Source organism: Camelus bactrianus, chromosome 19, assembly GCF_048773025.1.
Source record: "Camelus bactrianus isolate YW-2024 breed Bactrian camel chromosome 19, ASM4877302v1, whole genome shotgun sequence".
Lineage (NCBI taxonomy): Eukaryota > Metazoa > Chordata > Mammalia > Artiodactyla > Camelidae > Camelus > Camelus bactrianus.
In genome coordinates, this window is record NC_133557.1 from 7,218,162 (window position 1) to 7,239,436 (window position 21,275).

Consider the following 21,275-nt stretch of genomic DNA (forward strand, 5'->3'; position numbering starts at 1 on the left):
GGTGGTTGGATAGAGAGGCTGGGGCCAGAGATAAAATTTGCTACTTTAATTCATGAGAATGAAAATGATGTACATTTAAGATCTGTGTGTTTGTAAATGAATGCTTGATTTTAAAAACTATAAGAAAAAATGAGAGTTTGAGGGGTATGTAAACAGAAGGGAGTCAGGAGAGAGGAGGGGGCTGAGGACAGAGCCCAGGGATCCTCCAACATTTAGAGTTGAGTGAAGGAGTTGTCCTTAAAGACGACTAAGAAAGCACTTTGGGGGGAAGGGGGAGGGGTGGGTAAGGAAGAAAACCAGGAGAAGCCAAGAGAGGATGTTGGAGAGGATGATCAAGACCAAGAGAGGTCAAGGAAGACCTGCTTGTGGGGGTGTGTAAATCACTGGAGACCTTTACTGGGGCGGTTTCAGTGAAGTGGTGGGACCAAAGCCAGGTCAAATGGGCTAAAGAACCACAGGGACCGCAGGTACAGACAGCTCTCTGGAGAAGTTTTGCTGTTAAGAGAAGTGGATCTGTAACTGGGAGAGAAGGAGGGATGAAGGCAAAACAGGAGGCCATAAAATGTGTGTGTGTGTGTGTGTGTGTGTGTGTGTGTGTGTGTGTGTGTGTGTGTGTGTGTGTGTGTGTGTGTGTGTGTGGCGGGGGGTGCCAAAGTATGTTCTTCCACTGTTGTGAAGGATCCAGGTGGAAAGCAGCCCCTTTCAACACTGGAGAGAGGGGGAGTAACTGAAGACCCCGGGACAGGGGCAGCCCAATTCGGAACCCTAGTGGAGACACGAGCCTCTGGCAGCACTGGGATGCTTCTTTCTCCCTAACAAGAGGAAAGGGAGACGGGGGGGGGGGGGGGGGGGGGGGCAAAGATACAAAATGCAGATGGGGGGGCCCTCACTACACATACTTCCAGATATACGCTTACCCACCCCTCCATTCCGCCTATTCCAATGACCCTCCAGACACCCGCCCTTTTGCTGCTTGCTGCAAACACGGACAAGTTACCGCCACCCCTCCCCGGACTGACACGGGATGTGCTACCACTGGCAGGTTCTGCAACCAACCTGTGGGCACATCTCGCCACAGGTGCCAGCTACGGCGCTTATCTCATCAGGCTATGCCCCTTCCCGGTGCAAGCTCCGAGGGGGTCCCCAGGTCCCGCACCCGCTCTACCAGAGCCCCAGCCCCCGCCCCAGCCCTCACCCCAGGGCAGTGGCTTCTCTGAGCCCCTCCCCCAAAGCGAGCACTCCACATTCCCTACCCCTTTCCGAGCCTGGCTCTCCCAAGCCCAGCGCAGCCCGCGAGCCCCTAGTTGGCCCTTTAGAGAGAGCTGCTCCCCACCTTGCCCAGGGACCCCAGCCCCCGAGGAGACCACCTGGACGCCCTCTAGGAGGGCGGCCCAGCCTCTCCCGGTGTCCCGGCCGGCGCCCCGGCGCTTCTCTGCTCTCCCCAGTGCCCACCCTCTGGGCCGCCCGAGTCGTCGCGGGGCGTCGGCGCCCAGCTTTGTCTGCGCCCACCGAGCGCGCCCGCCGGGCGCCCCGGCGCTGCCCTGCCGCAAGCAGCCTCCGGTCCCGCCTGCCCTTCACCCCCCGCGCCGCCTCCCCGCCGGGACCACCGCCACCCGGCTGACCGCCGCCTCCCCTGAGGCGAGCGAGGGGGCGCGGCGCCCACCTCCCGCCCTAGCATTCCCGCCGCGCGGGCTGCCGGAGCCCCGGGCCGGCCGAGCCCTCGGGGCCGCTCCCGGCCCCTCACCCTCCCCCGGCGGCGGCGGCGGCCGCCGCAGCCGCAGCCGGAACCCGAGATGGGGCCAGGGGCCGGGGGTCGGAGAGCGGGCGCGCGGTACCTTTCCCTGCTGAGCCGGGGAAGTGAGTTTGCGGCGAGCGGGGCCCCAGCCTCGGCCTCCACCGTCTCCCCTTCTCCGCCGCCTGGCTTCCTCCTCCAGCCGCCGCCGGGACCGTAGGGGCCGGAGCCAGCCGCCGCGGCCTGTGTGGGGCCCCGCTCCGCCTCGCGTCCCCGGCCCACCCCGCCCAGTCCGCTCAGGCCCGGCCCTCGCTCCGCCTCGGGGCGGGGACGCGCCGAGCTCCTCCCCGAGCCCGTCCCGCCGGGGGCGAGAGGCTGCAGGCCGCCCTGGCGGAGAACCTCGGTGTCCCCGCCTCCGAACCCGGGCCCAGCGCTCCCTACCTGGGCCCCACAACCCCTCCTCAAGCTGGGCTCCAAACGTCCCCACCTGTCCCCAGAAGAAAAGTAGCTGCCCCCCGCAGTCCAGCCCTGCCCTCCCTAGAGCCGAAGCTGCCTGCCAGGCGACAAGCAGAGCTAGGACGCGAGGCTCAGTTTACCTGCAGCGCTCGGAACCCTTCTGTCGAAGAGAAGGGCCGCCCCTCTCTCCTCCCGGAGCTCCCTTCACTGCCGCAGACCCTCCACTGGACCTCAGTTGGGTCAGAGGGCTCGTCCCGCAGAGCCATCTCCAATCTCATTCTCTCCGAAACACCCTGCCACACCCCGCCGCCGCCGCCGCCACCCTCTCCCAGACCTCCGCGCATCAATCGCGAAGCTTCAACTGCCAAGGACGACGGGGACCTGAGGGTATTCAGATCGCTGGAGCCTGTCCTTTCACAGTGCATGGCTTTGAGCAGAGGTGACCTCTGTAAGAAGACTTCCATCACTGGCACCCACTGCCTCATCCTCAATTAATAAAAACCCAAGCAACTGTTAGTATGAAAGTGACTTTTTTTCCTTAAAAAAAAAAATCAAAGATTTGGAAGTTATTGGCTTATTCGTTTTCTATTTGAGATTCTGCTCTCTGGTTGTTTTTCATCGTCCTACCTCAAGCGGTGGGTGGACGGATGGACGGATGAGTGGGTGGGTGGTCTCTGACAATTTCATTCTCATTAACCCTATGAGCATCTCCAGGGCCTCTTGGGGCTGACAGAGACCCAGTCCAAGGAGCGCAAGCCTTCCGTGGAAGCTGGGCCACTGCCTGAACTGCCCTTTGAACTGGGGAGGGTGCCCCACCTAACCTGGACCCCACAAGGGACCTACCAGGCCCCAGTGCAGAGTATAGGTCCACAAGGGTCCAGAGACCAGGAGGGCAGAAGTGTTCCTGTGGAAATGGAGTTTGATGCTCTCCTGAAAGAGGGACCCATCTGAGTAGAGTCTGCAGGTCAGGAACAAGGTGAATTTCACGTGAGATTTCTTCAAAGACTTTGTCATTGCCCAAGCTAGTCCCTCCACTTAGAAGCCTTTCTTCTCTTTCCTGACAAACCCCTGTGCCCCCTTGGAGTTAAATGTCAGGTTAAATGTCACACCCTCCTCTGTGAATTCCTCCCTGTCACCAAGAAGAGCAGAATGTATATGAGTGGGTTCTCAGGATTCGCTTTCTTGGGTTTGAATTCTGGCTCCATGTGGCCTTGAGGAAGTCACTTAATGCCTCTGTTTCAGTTTCCTCATCTGGAAAATCGTCCCTACTCCAAAGACTTGTTTTAAACAAGATTGAGATGGATTTAACAGATTACAAATGATGGGAAACCACTTCAATTGACTTGCTGTAAGCAAATAGGAAATGTACATGCTGACGTAACAGAAGACTCCAATGGTATTACTGACCTGGTACCAAGAGACTTAAAAAATATCATTAAGAATTGGTCTTCCTCTCCTCATCTCTCATCTCTGTTCTTTGCAGTGGCAAGATGGCTACCAGCAGCTCTAGGCTCCATCTTCTCAGCCCAAGTCCTCAATTCTTTCAGCTTTCCCAGCAAAAAGCCAGCATTACACCAAATTGGCTCTGACTGGGTCGCATATCGTTGTTGGGGCCTGCAGCACAAGCCCAACTCTGGAGTTGATCCCATCTAGACCATAGGGATAGAGAGTGAAGAAGGGTGACGCCAGGGCACTGTTTATCATTAGAAGGTGAATAAACCCAAAACTGTGTACCAGGCACATGGTAGTTTCACAAAAAATATTGGCTGTTGTTGAAGACCCTCATTACATTTCAGAGGTACCTTTTGAACATATGTCTATGTTTGGGAAACTTTCCATCTCACAAATCCTGCACCTCCTACTTCAAAGCCAGAAACACTCTTTCTCAATCTCCTGGCATTATCCAGCTCCTGCCAACCATACACACTACTGCAGATTTTCATGTGGAAGTGAGCAATGTCCGGAGACAAACATCACCCAGAATCCATTCAAGAGAATGGTACTGAAGGCATCTGGCTTTAGGAGTAACAATGGCAGATGTGCTGGAGTACCTGCCAAACAAATGAAGGTGCACAGTTCAATTGTCTACTGCTGCATAACAAACCATCCCCCCAAAATTAGTGGCTTAAAACAACAGTGATTTCTTTCTTACAATTCTTTGGGTTCACTGGGCTCAGCTAAATAGTTTTTCTGTTGCATTCGATGTTGACTAGGGACCTCAATTGGAAACTTGTCTGGAGCTGAAGCAATCCAAATGTCTCCTCTCTCCATATGACTTCTCCAGCAGGATATCCTAACAACATGGCAGCCTGGCTTCCCAGAGGGTGAAAATGGAAGCTGCTAGGCATCTTAAGACCTAGGCCCAGAATTGCCAATTCATTATTTCTGCCACATTCTGTTGGTTAAAAAAAGTCACAAAGCAAGCTCAGATTCAAAGGGAGGATAAACTGACTGCTACCTCTTGACAGGAGGAATGGGGTATTATATTAGTTTGCTACGGCTGCTGCAACAAAGTCCCACGAACTGGGTGGCTTAATCAACAAAAATGTATTTTCTCATGGTTCTGGAGGTCTGAACTATGATCTCAGAAATTTGAGATCAAGGTGTCAGCAGGGTTGGTTCCTTCTGCAAGGGAAAGAGAATCTGTTCTATTTTTCTCTGCTGGCTTTGATGGTTTGCTGGCAACCTTTAGTGTTCCTTGATGCATCACTCCAATCTCTGCCTTCATCCTTTTATCTTCACATGAGTTCTCTCTGTGTGTATGTCCCTATCTTTGTGCCCAAATTCTCCCTTACAAAGACACCAATGGATTAGGGCCCACCCTGCTGACTTTATTTTAACTTGATTACCTCTGTAAAGACCCTGTCTCCAAATAGGGTCACATTTTAAGAAGGTACTGTGGTCTAGGACTCCAATATATCTCCAGCATATCCAAGATATCTATTGGGAGGGACATAAATTCAACCCATAACAAATGTGCATACAGGACTAGAAGGAATCCTTGGCAGCCATCTTTGCAGATAATCTACCACAAAACAGAAGCCCCAAGAAATACCTCTCTCTTACATTCAAGAACAGATTCCTGAGCTAGGCAGTTTAAAGTAGGGCCTGGAACTTTAAACATTCCTTACAAATCAAGCCACCAGCATCAGCCTTGGGTATAACCTGTTTTTCTATCCCCTCAGGGGAGGATTTGGAGCCTGACTGGTGCAAAGTGGACTGGAGCTAAGACAGCTCCTCATTGTTTTCTCCCAGAAAAACAAGGGGAAGAAGGTCAAGCTCAGGCACCTGACCAGCTGTGAGGCCTTGAGCAAGTCTTTGAACTCCCTTTTATAATCCATCATTTTTTAAATTGACGTATAGTTGATTTACAATGTTGCAGGTGTACAGCAAAGTGATTCAGTTATATATATAAATACTTCTTCCGATATGGAAAATTTCTTTTCCATTATAGGTTATCATAGGATATTGACTATAGTTCCCTGTGCTACACAGTAGGTCCTTGTTGTTTATCTATTTTATATACAGTAGTGTGTATCTGTTAATTGTTATCCTTAAAATGGGGGTAATGTTAAAAAGCCTGCTCTCAGGGCTGTGGCAAAAATTTAAGACTAAAGGATGTGAAAACTGATATCTAAAGCCTCAGGCCTCCTCTAGATGTCAGTCATTATTAGCATCAGTCATATCAGTATCACTGACTTAGACTCCGTTTCGTGTTGAAGCATTAGTAAAGCATTACTCACAGTCAGACTTCACGTGTGTGGAGCACTTCACAGTTTACAAAGCACTTCCACACCCTATCACGGAGAACAGAGCCCTTGAAGAAGGGCTTTAAGAAATGTGTTAGTAACAGTAATGTTGACTGCTGTAAAAGAAACCCAATAATACAATGGTTTGAACATAATAGAAATTCATATCTTACCCACATGATAAAGAAATGTTCCCATTTCACGATGACCTTCCTCCACATAGTGATTCAGGAATCTAGGCTCATTCCAATTTGTGCCTCCAGCAACAGTTAGACACTTGTAATCATCTGCACAAAGCCAAGTGCCTTAGCTTGAAAAATGTCATGACTTCTACTCACATACCATTGGCCAAAATGAGTCACACAGTCAAGCCTAACTACAGGGGAGGCTGGGAAATGTGTTCTAGCTGGGAGCCCAGAAAAGGTAGGAACGTGATTTTTGGTGAACAGCCAGCAATCTCTTCCATGGGGCAGTTTATAAAGTTCTAGAAGGGATGGGAGTTCATAAAGTTCTAAAGGGATACCCTTTATTTTGCCAATTAAGGGAATTTAAATTTTCTTAACTAAAATGATTCCCATTTTGTGAAAGAAGAGAAAATTAAACACCTATCAAAAAGGCAAAATGGGAAGACAAAAATGAAGTCCTTTAAAATGAACAAATGTGACCTTGTGGAAGTCTCACCATCCCGCTCTTCCTTTCCTTGTGCACTGGTGCCCGGTGCAAACACCCCCAGGGCACCACGTGCAGCCCAGGGGCCTCCTTCTGTCCACGTGGAAGGTTAGCCATCGAGATGAACAGGTCATAACTAGTTCACAATCGGGTGTAAATAACTGGAAAATGTTTGCTTTCTACCTGTTTTATATCAAAGCAAGATAGAAATACAGAGATAAACTTTACGTGAGTTTTTAAGATAAAATCCCAGTCTTCAAAGTAATTCAGGGTCTGCTACTCAGGTTAGAGATGGGGGCTGACTTTTGGAGGGCTCAGAAGAGTTGCCAGATTTAGCAAATAAAAATATAGGATACACAGCTCAATCTGAATTTCAGATAATGAATCATTTCCTGGTGGAAGCCTGGGCCCCAGTGGCAGAGGACCGAGTGACAGAGTGGAGCGCCTGAACCCAGGTCTAGCTGGTGCTTCGCCGTCAACAGCTGGTGTGAAGTCAGGCCCAGAGGCAGACCCTGGCAAACTCCAAATGACCCCAGGAATTCCAAAATACCCCTCAAAGATTTGAAGGGCATCCACCTAAACTCTTGGCTTACGTGGGTTTTATTTGTTCCTTGCTTTTTCCTTTGAGCATCTTTGTCTGCTTGTACCCAGAGCTTAGAAGTCGGGTCCTAGGTAAATGCCTGGAAAATCACATCATCCTCTTGGCTTTGGTTCTTCTGCATGTCCACCACCATCCATCCCCCACACGTCTAGCCATACCCCTCCGCCTCCCCACTCACACCACGAACCCCTGGAAACCTTGTCCATCTCCAGCCTAACCCTGAATAGTAGCCACTGCACAGGATCTGGAGAAACCAAGAAAAACCAACTCAGATGTATTTCTCAAATCATGTGAACTAGTCTGGGAGAAGGAGAGCAGAGAGGGGGGCATGGTTAAGGCTGACCCATTCTCCAAGGTTTTTGCCTTCTCTGGTCCTAACTCCTCATGTAGAAATGGAAGCTCTGAGCAAGATGCCTGCTACCATTATCCCCCTTCGGGGCCACCCTTCTTGCTTCTGAGACCTCCCCAGCCCTCCGAGGAACTGTGCCCTGTGCATTCAGCTTCAGTCAGAAGAGCTTTCCTGAGCCCTGAGTCCGTGCCAAGCATGCTGGGCCATCGACGTCAGCAGCAGAGGAGGTGACCTCGGCCCAGCTGACTGTCCCACAACATCCCAGACATCAGAGCAGGACAGCCTAGGACCTCCTTACTCCAGTGGGGCAGACTGACCTGGTGGTGGCTGAGTGAGTGTCCCTGTGTTTGTCAGCATCCTGGCCCCCACCTCACCCTGGGGGAGCTGTGGCAGACAGCCTTGCTGACCACAACCTACTGTGTCAGCGACTAGTAAACAGGATGGGTTGATTGCTGCCTCCATAAGCAGATGCCAGTCACCATCTAAACTGGGAGGAAAACCCTCAAACCACGGGGAGGGGAGCCTTCGCTACTCCCTGTATTGTAGGAGAGAGGGGAGGAGGTGACTAGAGAAAAACAAAGATGGACAGAGAGAGGGAGTGAAGGAGACAGAGAAGAAAACCAGAGCCAGCCATGCAGGCACTATCGAATCCAGGGTCTTGGGCTGCTGTATTTCCACCAGCTGCTCAGTGCCCCAACTCACCAAGTTCCCCTGCCTTGGGCCAGACCCCTCCCCGCTACTTGTGACCTCCTGCCCCTCCTCTCACGGAGGCCCCCCTACCCTCCTGCAGGCCCTGCTCAGGCTCTAGCCTGTCGCAGAAATCCTCAAGGATAAACCATCTCCAGGGCTCTCTTCCTTTTGCACAAGAAGTTCCAAAGTCTCTCTGTCTCCAGTCAGATATACTCTTGAAAGGCTCTTCTCTCCTTTTTGGGCCACTACTGGGGCTACCAACATTGGAGGATACTCAATTTCTTCCATTTTCAAATAGGAGCTCTTTGTTGGTCCACTCAAGGCCACAGGCAAATGAAGAACAAATTTAGCCTCCCACATCTTAGCCTTTCAATTCCCATCCTATTTCCTGGTCCATTTATCCCTGATCTTTCTTGGCTTGCCTCCCCTGGTCCTGGAGATAACTATGTCTTGATAGGAGCACCCAGGCCTGGTGACTCAGGTAGGGGGAGGCTGGGGCTGCCAGCATCCTGGGAGGAGCACTTACCCATTAAACAGACCATCCTCTGAGTCACTGGGAGGACCGGGAGATCCTGGAGGTTGGCAGAGGCTGACTCATCCTTGTCTTTATTTCAGCTCTCACACGTAGGAGAATGTCCTGTTCATTGTTGTTTCCCCACAGACTTGAAAACTGGAATGAGCCATGTGGAAGGAGAGAGCAGGGCTCAAGAAGGTCCCTGTGACAAGCCTGGAAGACATGCCCTGGGGAGAGAAAGGAGAGTCCAGGGTCCTTTCAAAACACTGTGGCAGGAGCAAAAATCCAGTTACACAAAACCCATTCAAATTCAGATTCAGAAAAATAAAAAGTACATTTGAAAGATGTGTTTACCTTGTGAAACAATCTTTCATTAGAACGGTCAGAGCCCCTCTAAACAGCATTCTGTCCTTGGCAATTCCCAGGGTTTGGTTCTAGATCTGTCACTAGTTAAGAGAGAAGATACACCAGAGCTCATAGCATGAGGACTTCTGCCCTGGAGGATGGTAGCCATTCTCACCTTCAAGTTGCAGGTCATCCCCAGTGCCCTCAAGTTCCTTCACTCTAGTTCAGATCTTCTCAAGCTTTTGGAACCATCTGGAGAGCTTGCAAAAAACACAGATGGCTGGGCCCCACCCCCAGAGTTTCTGATTCAGTAGGTTTGGGGTGGTGTCCAATCATTTGCATTTTTAACAGGTTCCCAGGTGAGTCTCATCCTGTTGGTCCATGAAGCCCACTGTGAGAATAACTGATTGAGTTAGAGCTGCCTGCACTCTCCACAAACCCCAGAGAACCTGGATAGTGAGTACTGCCGGAGAAAGTCACTCAGCCTAGTCACTGGCCTCCCTTTCTATCCAGGGCCACGGGGCTCTCAGCATTGCCTTCCCGGCACACCGCTCTTCCTGTGGGTGCTGCCTCTCCCACTGTCTTCTGGGACTTGTTCATTCCTTCTCCTCTGTTCTCAAACCTCCAACACCCCCTCGTGTGCCCAGCCCAGCTGTTAAGGACACAGGCGCCATCCTCTTCATTGCTTCACTCTTCACTGAGGAAGCAGACGCCATCCTCCTTCCAAATCTTCAGACCCACCTCCACTTAGGACCCACTCTCTCTCCCCACACTCCTCAGAGATGGAGAAGATCCCACTTCCATCACTTGTGTCCCTCCTCCTTCAGTTCTCCCTCCTCTCCTATTTCTTCCCTCACTTTCTCTCTTGTGGGACTAGTGGACCATTCCCACAAGCATACAATTATCTTCCAGCAATTCTCATCTTTAAACAAAGTGGAAAGGGGGGCTTCCCTAGACCTCTGTGTCTGCCTCCAGCTACCACCATTCCTCACCTGATATTCAAAGCAAAACTGCTTCAAAGTACTAGGGACAGGTCCCAACACCACTTCCTCCCTTCGCAATCTACTTTAGTCTACCTTCCTTCACACTCTGCTAAAACCCTCCAAAACTTCCTGGTTCCCAAATCCAGTGGCCCTCACTCACTTGTTCAATCTCTCAGAAACATTCAAAACTGCTGACCGCTGCCTCCTGCTGGGAAGGCTTTCAGCTCTTGGCTTCTTTGGGGCCCCGCCCTCCCCAGGTGGGCTTTCCTCCTGTCTCAGTGGATGTGCCTCCTGAGTGCTGGAGCGCTCCAAGTCTTGGAACGGGCTGCCTCCCCTTGCTTACACTCTCTCTCTAGCCCCATGGCTCCAACATGGTGTCTGCTAAATCTGCATCAACAGCCCACAATCACTCCTCCTGTGACTGGATTTTTGTCCAACTGCCTTTGAGCATCTCAAATTCAACATGCCCAAAATAAGACTCTTGATCTCCCCTGCCCAACTAGTGTGTGTGTGTGTGTGTGTGTGTGTGTGTGGTGAACAGCATTTATTTCCATGTCAAAGAGAGTGAGATTGTAAAATGCCCTGCATTTTTCCTTCTTCTTTTTTTTTTAAGGTATAAATTATATGTATGAATGCTCACCCTTTTTAATGTGAAGTTCTCCAATTTTTGAAAAACTCATATAGTTATGTTGTCACCACCACAATCGATTTAGTAATTTAACAGTCCACCACTTTGACCATGCAAGCCCTCTACCCATACGTAGAAAAACACCCTTGCCCCTCCTTAAAGGTCCCAAAGTCCTATCCAATGAATGATTCTAGCTCAAAGTCCAGGTCTATGGGAGATGTGCTGCTTTCCCCATCAGATCTGGATAAACTTCTCTGCATTCAATGGCCTATAAAAAAAAGACATATTATCCGGCCCCACCATGCATGGGGATGTGTACAATGCTGGAGTAGAAACAAAACAACTACAACAAAACTCTCATTTGAAAAGTGGGAGAATGGGAAACCTGCCCAGAAGTCGCTGGTCCAAGCTATGACCAAGCCACACTTTACCCGCAGGAGTCATGGAATCTCTGCCCTGACAATGGAGTGAGTTCCTTGGTTGGCCCATTTGGGTCTATTCTTTTCCTCTTTGGCCATAGAATTGCCACTTGGAGATTAGTTCTTCCTTGGGGGGCAGGAGTGGGTAATTAGATTTAGATATTTATTTTTTCAGTGGAGGTACTGGGGATTAAATCCAGGACCTCATGCATGCTCAGCATGTGCTCTACACTGAGCTATACCCTCCCCACCAGTTCTTCCCAATTTAAAATGGACTTTGAAGCATGTGCCCTCCCTGGGTTCTGCATACGTTTCACAACTGGCTTCTGACTGGTGCAGCAGGTCTGGGGTTGCTTTAAGGGTTGCAGAGCAGGCTTGGAGATTTCTTATTAGTCCAGCCCCATCAAACCTTTAGAAGGCTTCAGATGTGTTTATCCACAGTCAATTTGATGTTTAAGTAAACTTACCTGAAGAACATCTTTTTTCTTTTTGTTTTTATTTTCACATTTGGAAACTCTTGACTTTTATTCATCGGCCTCTGTATTATGACATCCTCCACAATTCAACTTAATGACAGCTCCCTAAAGACATACAAAATAATAGACTTGGATGTTTCAGTGTGTATGTTTGTTCTAACACCACCAAGCAATTCTTCAATTCTCAGTGGACACTCACTAAGTGTCCCACAATTCAACTCAGTTCTGACTCTATCTACCTGGAGACAGTGTCAGATCCCACAAGTTAAGGGCTCAGTCCCACAAGACTGCCCCCACCCCTCTGCCCCACTTCAGACATCAGTTGCTACAAGTTTCGTTTGTCATCTGTGCTTCCAACTGACTGGCTATAAATCAGAGGTCCCCATAAACCCTCCTTGGATTTGATTAAGTTCTGGCTCACAGAATGCATATTTTATATTTTACTTACTATATTACTGGTTTATTATGAAAGAATATAACTCCACAACAGCCAGATGGAAGAGGTGCATAGGGCAAGGTATGGGGGAAGGGTGAGGAGCTTCCATCCCCTCTCCAGGCGCACCACCCTCCCCATCTCCATAGGCATGATTAAATAAATCATAGGCCAAGGCGGAGGTATAGCTCAAGTGGTAGAGCGCACAAGTGGTCGTGCAAGGGGTCCCAGGTTCAGTTCCCTGTACCTCTCCTCTAAAAATAAATAAATTGATCTAATTACCTCCCCCTACCATTAAAAAAAAAAAAAAACAAAACTCATTGGCCATTAATGATTGAACTCAGTCTCCACTCTCTGGAAGTCAGGGGGAATGGGACTAAAAGTTGGTCCCCTGGCAACCAGCTCCCCAATCCTTAAGGGCTTCCCTAAACTCAGGTGAGATCAAAAGGGGTTTGTTATAATATCAAGACACCTTTATTGCTCTTACTTAAGAAATCCCAAGGCTTTTAGGAGCTTTATGCCAGAAACCAGGAACAAAGATCAGATATATCTCCTATGATAAATCACAGTATCACAGATGTGAAGGCAACAGCTGTATTCTGACCTTTGCTGCTGAGCAGATGCCCATTGTACAGCCAAGAACTCTTCCTGCAAACGCTTGAAAAAGCCTTGGGATTCCAGTCTTATTACTTGCTTAGCGATAAGCAAAGCCACCTCTTCAAAACCACCTCTTACAGGTAGTCGGGTATCTGAGAGGGTTTGCCTCCCTGCTCCTTATGCTAGATAGCCCTTTGGGGAAGAATCTGAATAATCCTCTTTGCCTCTTTCTGTGGTCACATCTGGTACAAAAAGACTAGTGCCTTTGACTCAACACCTCGGGCACTGCAGTTACTTCCCAAACACAGTCATGTTTGCATTTAGATCTCAGTCGGTTTGAGGCATAGTCTTTCACAAGTCAGCTTTCTTGGATGAATCAGATACCAGTCTTCTGTGCCCTGCAAGCTCCAAGGGCACATATCAAGCTTTCTGAGTGATGCCATGGAGGACTCCATCATTTGCACTCATTTCAACTCTCTCTCTCTCTGTCTCATCAACCTCTTTTATGGGGCAGAGGGTGGAGGGTCATCAAAGGTACCTAAAGCTGGTTTTAGAGACACCTCTTTCCACATCCTGCGTAAATGGTCTAACAGGACTTCCTCTTGGTGCGGAGGTTGGGATGGTGCCACCTATTCTCTTAGGACCTCAGCTGAAATCAAGACACAAAGAGTCCGATCTTGTTGTATGCATTAACATCCTGCCATCGTCAAGGGTGACAAACAAACAGCAGAAGCCTCCAAACCTTAGGGATATTTTTTCAACTGAAACATAAGGCTAAATTAAGCACTTCCTCTGTGGGAGGGAATGTTTGGAGGAGGGGAGAGGGTCACTTAATTCCAAGTCTTTTTCATGAATGAATAAATAAATAAATAAAAAGCATTCACCAGGAACATCCTCACCGCTCGGAAATTCCACAGTCAGCTCAGCTCCCAATACCACTTCCTGCAGCAGACGGAAGGTAGGTTCCGTTCCAGATATTCTGAGCCCAGCCTTGGCTGGCTTCCCTGGATGGTGTGTTTATTTGGCAGTTGCCACCATCCTCCTCCATTCCTATGTCCTATCACAAGTTCTCTGCTCACTGGCTGGATACTGCGGAACAGTGGAGAAAGGAAGGCCCCATTTCGAAGAGCTTCCGCTTCCTCCATCCACCCATCCTCCATTCCCAACTCCTTCCTACTGCTCACAGAACAAACCCTCATGGGATTTCCCTGCCTTGGGTTCTGCTTATCATCCACGCCCCTGGAATCTTGCTTCTGCCCTTATCACTCTACTGATACTGTCCTTCAGTGATACCGTCCTCTATGGACCTTTGTACATCCTCATCTGACTTACCCTCTTGGGATCATTTGACTCACTCCTTCCTTAGTAATGCCCTTGGTTTCTTTGGCACCAGGTCCTGGCTTTCCTCTCACTTCTCTGTCCACACCTTCTCAGTCTCCTGACTCTCAAATGCAGCAGGCAGTTCCTCCAGGTTTGGGGCTCAGCTCACTTCTCCTTTCTGAGGTGCGGTGTCATTTGCCAAGCATACAGATACGTTTACCCCACAAACCTGTATCCTCCATCTAGATGAGTCCTCTGACCTTTCATTTAAACTCCCAGCTATCAGATGTCTCCACCTGGGTGAGCCTCAGGCACTTCAAATAAAACATGTAAAAAAGGAAATTCACTTCCCCCATCCACCCCTCCATCTATAAAATCTATTTCTTTTTTATTTTTATTTATTTAATGGAGGTACTGGGGATTGAACCCAGGACTTCGTGCATGCTAAGCATACACTCTACTACCGAGCTATTTCCCTCCCCCACAACCTACTTTTTTGTTTTAATTACCTGATTCATGGAAGGTACCAGTGTCAGTCAAGTTGCTCAAATGGAAATTAGGATGCTTTATCTAGTTTTGACCTATCTCCCTGCTCATCCTCCCATATATACTCAATAACCAAACCCTGCTGAATGTACCTCCTTAATAACCCTGAAATCCATCTACTCAAGTTACACTCCGATCATCTCCTGGGTGACTGCCATAGCTCCCCGATAGTCCCTGTGCTTCCAGTTCTGTTCTTCTCCAGTGCACTCTCCACTCAGCATTTCATTCATTCAAACACTATTTTTGAGTACGTGGGCAGAGAAATTTTCCTAACATGAAAATTTAACCAAGGCATCTTCCACCGATCCTGATCTGCCCCTCCCACACCCTTCAGATCTCAGATCAGATACCGTCTGCCTCTGAAATATCTTCTCTGACCACCGCCAGCCTCAGGGAGGCACTCTTGCTCCAACTTCACCAGCACCAAGTCCTGGTGCCGCCCACAGCACCCACCACACTCTGCATAATTACTTGTTTCCTGCCCCCCAGGACACCTGGACTTCTAGCTCCCTGGAGCAAGACTGAATCTTGGTCTGAGTTGTTCTACTCAAGAAATGATGAATGAATAGTTAGATAACAAAATAGGATATTATTTGATAATATTAGAGAAGGCTTCATGGGGGAGGTAGGGTTTGCAATACACCCTAAATCTGCAGACATTCTGGGCAGGTGAAGCCATCCAGGGAAATATTCCGTGGAGGGAAGTGGCCAAGGAGAGAGGGCTGACAGTGACTAGGCCAGATTGTAGGACATTTCACAAGAACTGACCTGGATTCTCAGGAATCTTTACTTTTAGGAGATGTAGTCCAAAGTGTTTAGAAGTGAAATATCATGATAGCTGCAATTTACTTACAAACTGTTTTAGAATATTTTCATTATTTTTCTTAATGTTTTAGGGGGAAAGTATATGTTTTAATATAAATAAATAAATAAAATAGGAAAAAAATGTCCCAGTATGAATTTACATGGTAGAGTATATTGTATACTGTACAAGTGTTTGTCATACTGGTCTTTCCATTTTTTTCTGATCTTTTTCTGTATGCCAAGAAGTTTTCATAACACAAACTTGAGGAAATGAAACCTTTCCTTTGATGATGTGGGTAAGAAGCTGCCACTCAAGGAATAGATGTGGGAGTGTTTCTAATTATTCTTATGGTGTCATTTTAAATTATTGTACACATAATTCATGTTGATTGTAGAAAGTTTTAAAAATGCAAATAAACACAAAGACATAAATAGAAATCACCCATAATCACAGCTCGCAAGGGGAAAAAAATGCTTTAAATGTTTAATTATATTACTGTAATTACCCAGGTTTTGCCATTTGGGCTCCCAAACAGCTAAAACAGCCAACACCAGGAATGAGAACCGCAGATCCCTGAAGAGCCAAAGCAGGGAGGTGGCTGGAACTTGGACAGGTCACTCCACTGTCCTGTCCAGCACCCCCTTCTGTGCTCCCAATGGGCTCCAAGAGGGCAGCAGATGGGAGCCATGTCAGCTGTGAGGCCTGAGGCAGAAGACTGGGGCTAGGGGAGAGACAGACACCTCAGGGAGCCGTAGAGCCTCTGGCCACGGTCACCATCTCTCTGTAATTGAACCCAAGCCCCAGTCTCACGGGTGCAAACACACCTCTGCGTATACAATATGCAAACATACCCCTATACACACACACACACACAGACACACACACACACACACACACACACACATACTCTCTCTCTCTCTCTCTCACACCTTCTGCTCTGAAACTTCCAGAAACTAATTAGGGAAATTAATTCATGTCTTGCCTTTTTTTTTTTCCTATTGAGGACAAAAAGTAAACATCTTGCCTCTCCTCTCAGAAAGGGCAGTTTTGGGGGAGAATCATTGACAAATTCTTTGTATTTCCTGGGATCCCTGTGAAACATGTCCCTGTGACTTCTGGACCAAGCACAGATGAGTTGGTTCTTTAAGGCCAAGAGGTAAATGTGCCCATCGCAGAGTGGCACCAGGGCCTCCGATCCTGGGACGGCCCCAGCCTCCCCCAATGCAAAAGGCCCCCTGGCTGAGTGCACGCCAGCCCACAGAGGAGGGCACTGAGCAGCGCCGTCTTGGCGGGCAGGGCTTCACAGCCAGGTTTATTTTTATTTTTCCAAAGCAAGCCAAGTGACATTTTCTTTTTTTTACCAGAGTCTTGTACGGTAATTCATACCTGTTGTACCAACAGCAGCTCTGGACATTTGGGGTAAGCAACAACTTGGAGCAATTAAAATCTAGCCTTGACCTAATTCACAGGGGGGCTCCAGAGAGTAATTCACACCAGAATGTCCCACCTTGAGACAAGGGGCCAGCCTGTTATACCCCGTCCATCAGTCATTGGCCGCAGCCCACGGTGGTGGTGGCGAGGGGGAGGTGGTGGTAAGTACATAATCTCTCAAGCATTTCTGAGCATAGTGATTCAGCATAGGGCGGAGCTCAAGAGAAGGGCCGGCCGGAGGCCTTAGCAGCCAGCCTCGTTCACAGGAGCCCAGAATGGGGCGCCTGCAGCTACAAGGGATCTAGACAAGCACCAGACCAGCCCCTCCTGCATCTTTTGTAGGAGCAACAGCTCCCAGCCATTTCTAGAACAGATTCAAGTGCCTCTCACATGGGGCATCCCCTGGAGGCCCCTTCAAACACCTGTTGCCGGGCTGTACCCACTGGAATACCTGATTCCGCAGGTCTGGGATGGGACCTGAGAACTCGCATTCCTAACAAGTTCTCAGGTGTGGCTCTTGCTACTGGTGTGGAGTCCAAACTTTGGGAAGCACTGCTCTAACATGTGGGACAGACAATTCCCAATGACTAAAAGCTGAGCTGTGAGAGCAGATGGGCTTCCCTGGATAAAGTCAACCTCAACAGCCTGCGCTTAGCTCCCCTGGGAGCCCTGATTCAGTGCAGGAGTTGGAGGAAGAGCCCAGAGGAGGGAGAGGCCAGAAGCCGAGAAGAAGGCTGAGCTGCCGGAGCAGGAGGCTCTCTCCCTGGCTGGGAGCCCAGGCTTTCTGAATGAAGAATGGGGCGGGGGGCCCTGGCTCCTCTCCCGGAGAGAACAAGGCCTCACACTCAGAAAGCCAGGTTGGAGTAGGCCGTATCCCTGGCCTGCACACCCAACCAGCGCTCCCAGGATGCACTCAGCCCCTCGCACTGGTGAAGCAGGGTAGGAAGCTCTCCCCCCTTGGCTACCTGTGAGGAGCCCGAGGCCCTGAGAGCAGAAGGGACATGTCCATCAACCCAGCTCATTGACAGCAGACCCATGTTGGAGCCCAAGCCTCCAAGTGACTCCCACAAGCCGGCAGAGGCCTCTTCTCCCATGTGTGGTTTTGTCCTGATCCCTCCCACCTCAAAGGCAGGCCGGTGGAGCAAGGCTGCAGCGGCTCACATCCCACCCAGGACTCGCGAAACCTTTCTCCACACTCGCACAGAGCACTTCAGGCACCAGCTGTGTGGGGTTTTTCCCACCACCATGCAATTCATTTCTCTGGTGGACACCGACTGGTTGTTGAGCGGCCAAATGATGTCCTTCAGAATCCAACAACCCCCATTTCTGGGTTCTCAGATGTCTGCCTGCGATCCCTCAACAAATAAAGTACATTCTTTACCAGGCGTGTTTGCCGGAACAAACTAACAGCCCCAGGTAATGCTTAATCTCACAATGGCTCAGGCTGTTTCATTTCAGCCCACTTTATCAGAGTCATAAATGCTGCCAACCTTCACCGACCCTAAACAACTTACCTCACCTACAACCAATCAGAGACTTGTGCAAGAGCCCATCAGGCACCCTGTGACCCGACTTTATAAAAGACCCCAATGACCGGCCCTCGGGGCTCACACAGGCACCTCTCATCTGTGTGGCCTGCTGTTGTCTATGGCAGTGTACCCTAAGAAGCTCCTTTCTATTCTCATACTTTATCTCTGGTAAATTCTTTCACCCACCCGCAAGTCACCATGCCACCAACTGGCCGCCATTGTATTCCATAACAGTTGTCCTATCATTTAACTCAATTCTGGCACTAGATATAGTATCAGACCCTACAGGTTAACTGCCCCTCCAGAATGTCATTTGGTGCAGCCATTATGGAAAACAGGATGGAGATTCCTCAAAAGACTAAAAATAGACTTACCATATAATCCAGCAATCCCACTCCTGGGTGTATATCCAAAGGGAACTTTAGTTCAAAAAGATACGTGCATCCCAATTTTCATAGCAACACTATTTACAATGGACAAGACATGGAAGCAACCTAAATGTCCATCAACAGATGACTGGATAAAGAAGTTGTGGTATATTTATACAATGGAATACTACTCAGCCATAAAGAATTATGAAATAATGCCATTTGCAGCAACATGGATAGACCTGGAGATTGTCATTCTAAGTGAAGTAAGCCAGAAAGAGAAGGAAAAATACCATATATCACTTACATGTGGAATCTAAAAAAAAAAAAAAAAGACAAATGAACTTATTTACAAAACAGAAACAGACTCACAGACATAGACAACAAACTTATGGTTACCAGGAGGGAAGGAGGTGGGAAGAGATACATTGCGAGTTTGAGATTTGCAGATACTAATTAATATATATGAAACAGATAAACAACGAGTTCATACTGTATAGCACAGGGAACTATATTCAATATCTTATAGTAACCTATGGTGAAAAAGAATATGAAAACAAACATATGTATGTTGATGTATGACTGAAGCATTATGGTGTACACCAGAAATTGACACAACATTGTAAACAGAATATACTCCAACAAATGTATATACAAAAAAAAAGACTGCCCCTCCACACTTTAGAGTGTAAACTGGAGCAGCCACTATGAAAAACAGTACGGAAGTTTTTCAAAAAAATGAAAAATGGGACTACCATGGGATCCAGCAATCTCACTTCTGAATTATATATCCAAAGGAAATGAAAACAGGATCTCAAAGAGATATCTCCACCCTCATATTCATTACAGCGTTATTTACAATAGGCAAGATATGGAACCAGCCTTAAGTGCCTATCAATGGATGAGTGGATAAAGAAAATGTTTTCTGTACACACACACACACACACACACACACACACACACACACGATGGAATATTACTCAGCCATGAGAAAGAAGGAAATCCTGCCATTTGCCGCAATTTAGATGAAACTTGAGGGCATTATGCTAACTGAGATAAGTCAGACAGAGAAAGACAAATACTGTATGATGTCACTTATATATGGAATCTTAAAAAAGCCAAACTCAGAGAAACAGGGAGTAGAACTCTCTGCTTCTCTGGTTACCTGATTGCCTGGTCAAAGGGGACCTGTCTGGGGGTGGGGTGCTCTGGTTGAGGGGACCATCTTGCCTCTGAAACATGGAAATCCTTACCATGCCCCCCATTTCTTGTTTGCAGGAAATAGGCTTCATTCAGCCTCTTTGACCTTCCCTGAGTTCCAAAGGGCAGATACAAACATCAGCTAATCAGTGAAGGGGAAGAATGCAGAGTCAAGGGAGGGATAGTCAAGAAACAATAGTGCAATAGGAATAGTTCTTCTGCAGGAACTAAGGCCCCCACCCCAGTTCAGGCTGAGCACAAGATGCCTGGAACACGACCGTTATCTCACCATTAGCCAATCAGAAGAAAGCCACACACCCTGAGCCCTCATCCCAAATTTTGCCTATAAAAACTTTCCCCCAAAAAACATTGAGAATTTTGGGTTTTTTGAGCACAAGCCACCCATTCTTCTTGCTTGGCCCTGCAATAAAGCTTTCCCACTCCAAACTCCAACATTTCGGTTTGTTTGACCTCACTGTGCATTGGGCACATGAACTTTTGCTTAGTAACAACTCCATCAGGCCCTGAAGCTGAAAAAGGGAAAGACAGGACTTCTAGATCCCTAGAATAGATTTCCAATCAGCTGTGGATGGAAGGTCAAGTGGACATGTTTGGGGCAACATTGTTGCTGAAAGATTGGCCCCCGTCCCTGATGAGCCAAACTGAAACTCAGAGAAAAGGTTTTAGAGCATTGAAGAAAAGAGATGGTTTTATTGCTTTGCCGGGCAAAGGGGACTCATAGCAGACTAGTGCCTTCAAAACTGTGAACCCACCTTAGGCATGGGAGAGGGTGATTAGCCATAGCTCAAACAACAAAACATCGATAACAATCAACAGAACCATTTTCTTGTCATAAGACTTAGAGTGGTGTCATGATGTCTCCAGGCGACCAATTCTATAGAGTCTAGTGGTTGTTGCTGTTTCGGTCTCTTTATCCTGTAAGTGCGTGGTCTTCTTGGTGATTCAGACTATTTTGTAAAGTTGCAGTCCCGTGACCTTCTCCCTGGAGAGCAACTCAGAAACCAAGTATAACTATTGCTTTTGATTACTGGAATAAAACAGAGACTGGATAAAGATAGCTTCATTTTAACAATGGGCCTGGAGCTGTGAACAGCAACAGATCAGTCAGGTTAGTTGGCCAGTTTAAAAGCAAACATGAGAATAAATAATCTGCTAGCCTGAGTGTGGCCATTTTATTAATTCTCCTTCAAAATGAGGTAGAGTGTGCACTTCCAAGGAACAAGGGAGTGGCCCCTGGCTAAGTTCCTGGGTACTCACCCCTTGACTTGGCTGTTTCTAGGGATCAGGGGCTATAAAGATAGATTTCTGGCACAACAGAGAACAAAGATCCCTGTACTATTACCAGACCGAACTTGGGTCCACTTGCCCGCCACACAGCAAAACCAATTTACTGACACTGGGTTGTGGTAAAGGA

At 48.3% G+C, this 21,275-nt stretch overlaps 1 protein-coding gene across 4 annotated transcripts in view; it reads right to left on the reverse strand.

Annotated features, from left to right (window-relative positions):
- SMOX (spermine oxidase) overlaps positions 1-2,030 on the reverse strand; it is a 46,869-nt gene extending 44,839 nt beyond the window's left edge. For 2 of the 4 annotated variants that reach the window (XM_074346971.1, XM_074346972.1), the window contains exon 1: positions 1,836-2,029. The gene's annotated coding sequence lies outside the window, so the exon portion shown is untranslated. Of the gene's footprint in view, positions 1-1,835 lie in introns of all 4 variants that reach the window. The other 2 variants (XM_074346969.1, XM_074346970.1) reach the window with 2 other exon arrangements.
- Between the last annotated feature and the right edge of the window lie 19,245 nt (positions 2,031-21,275).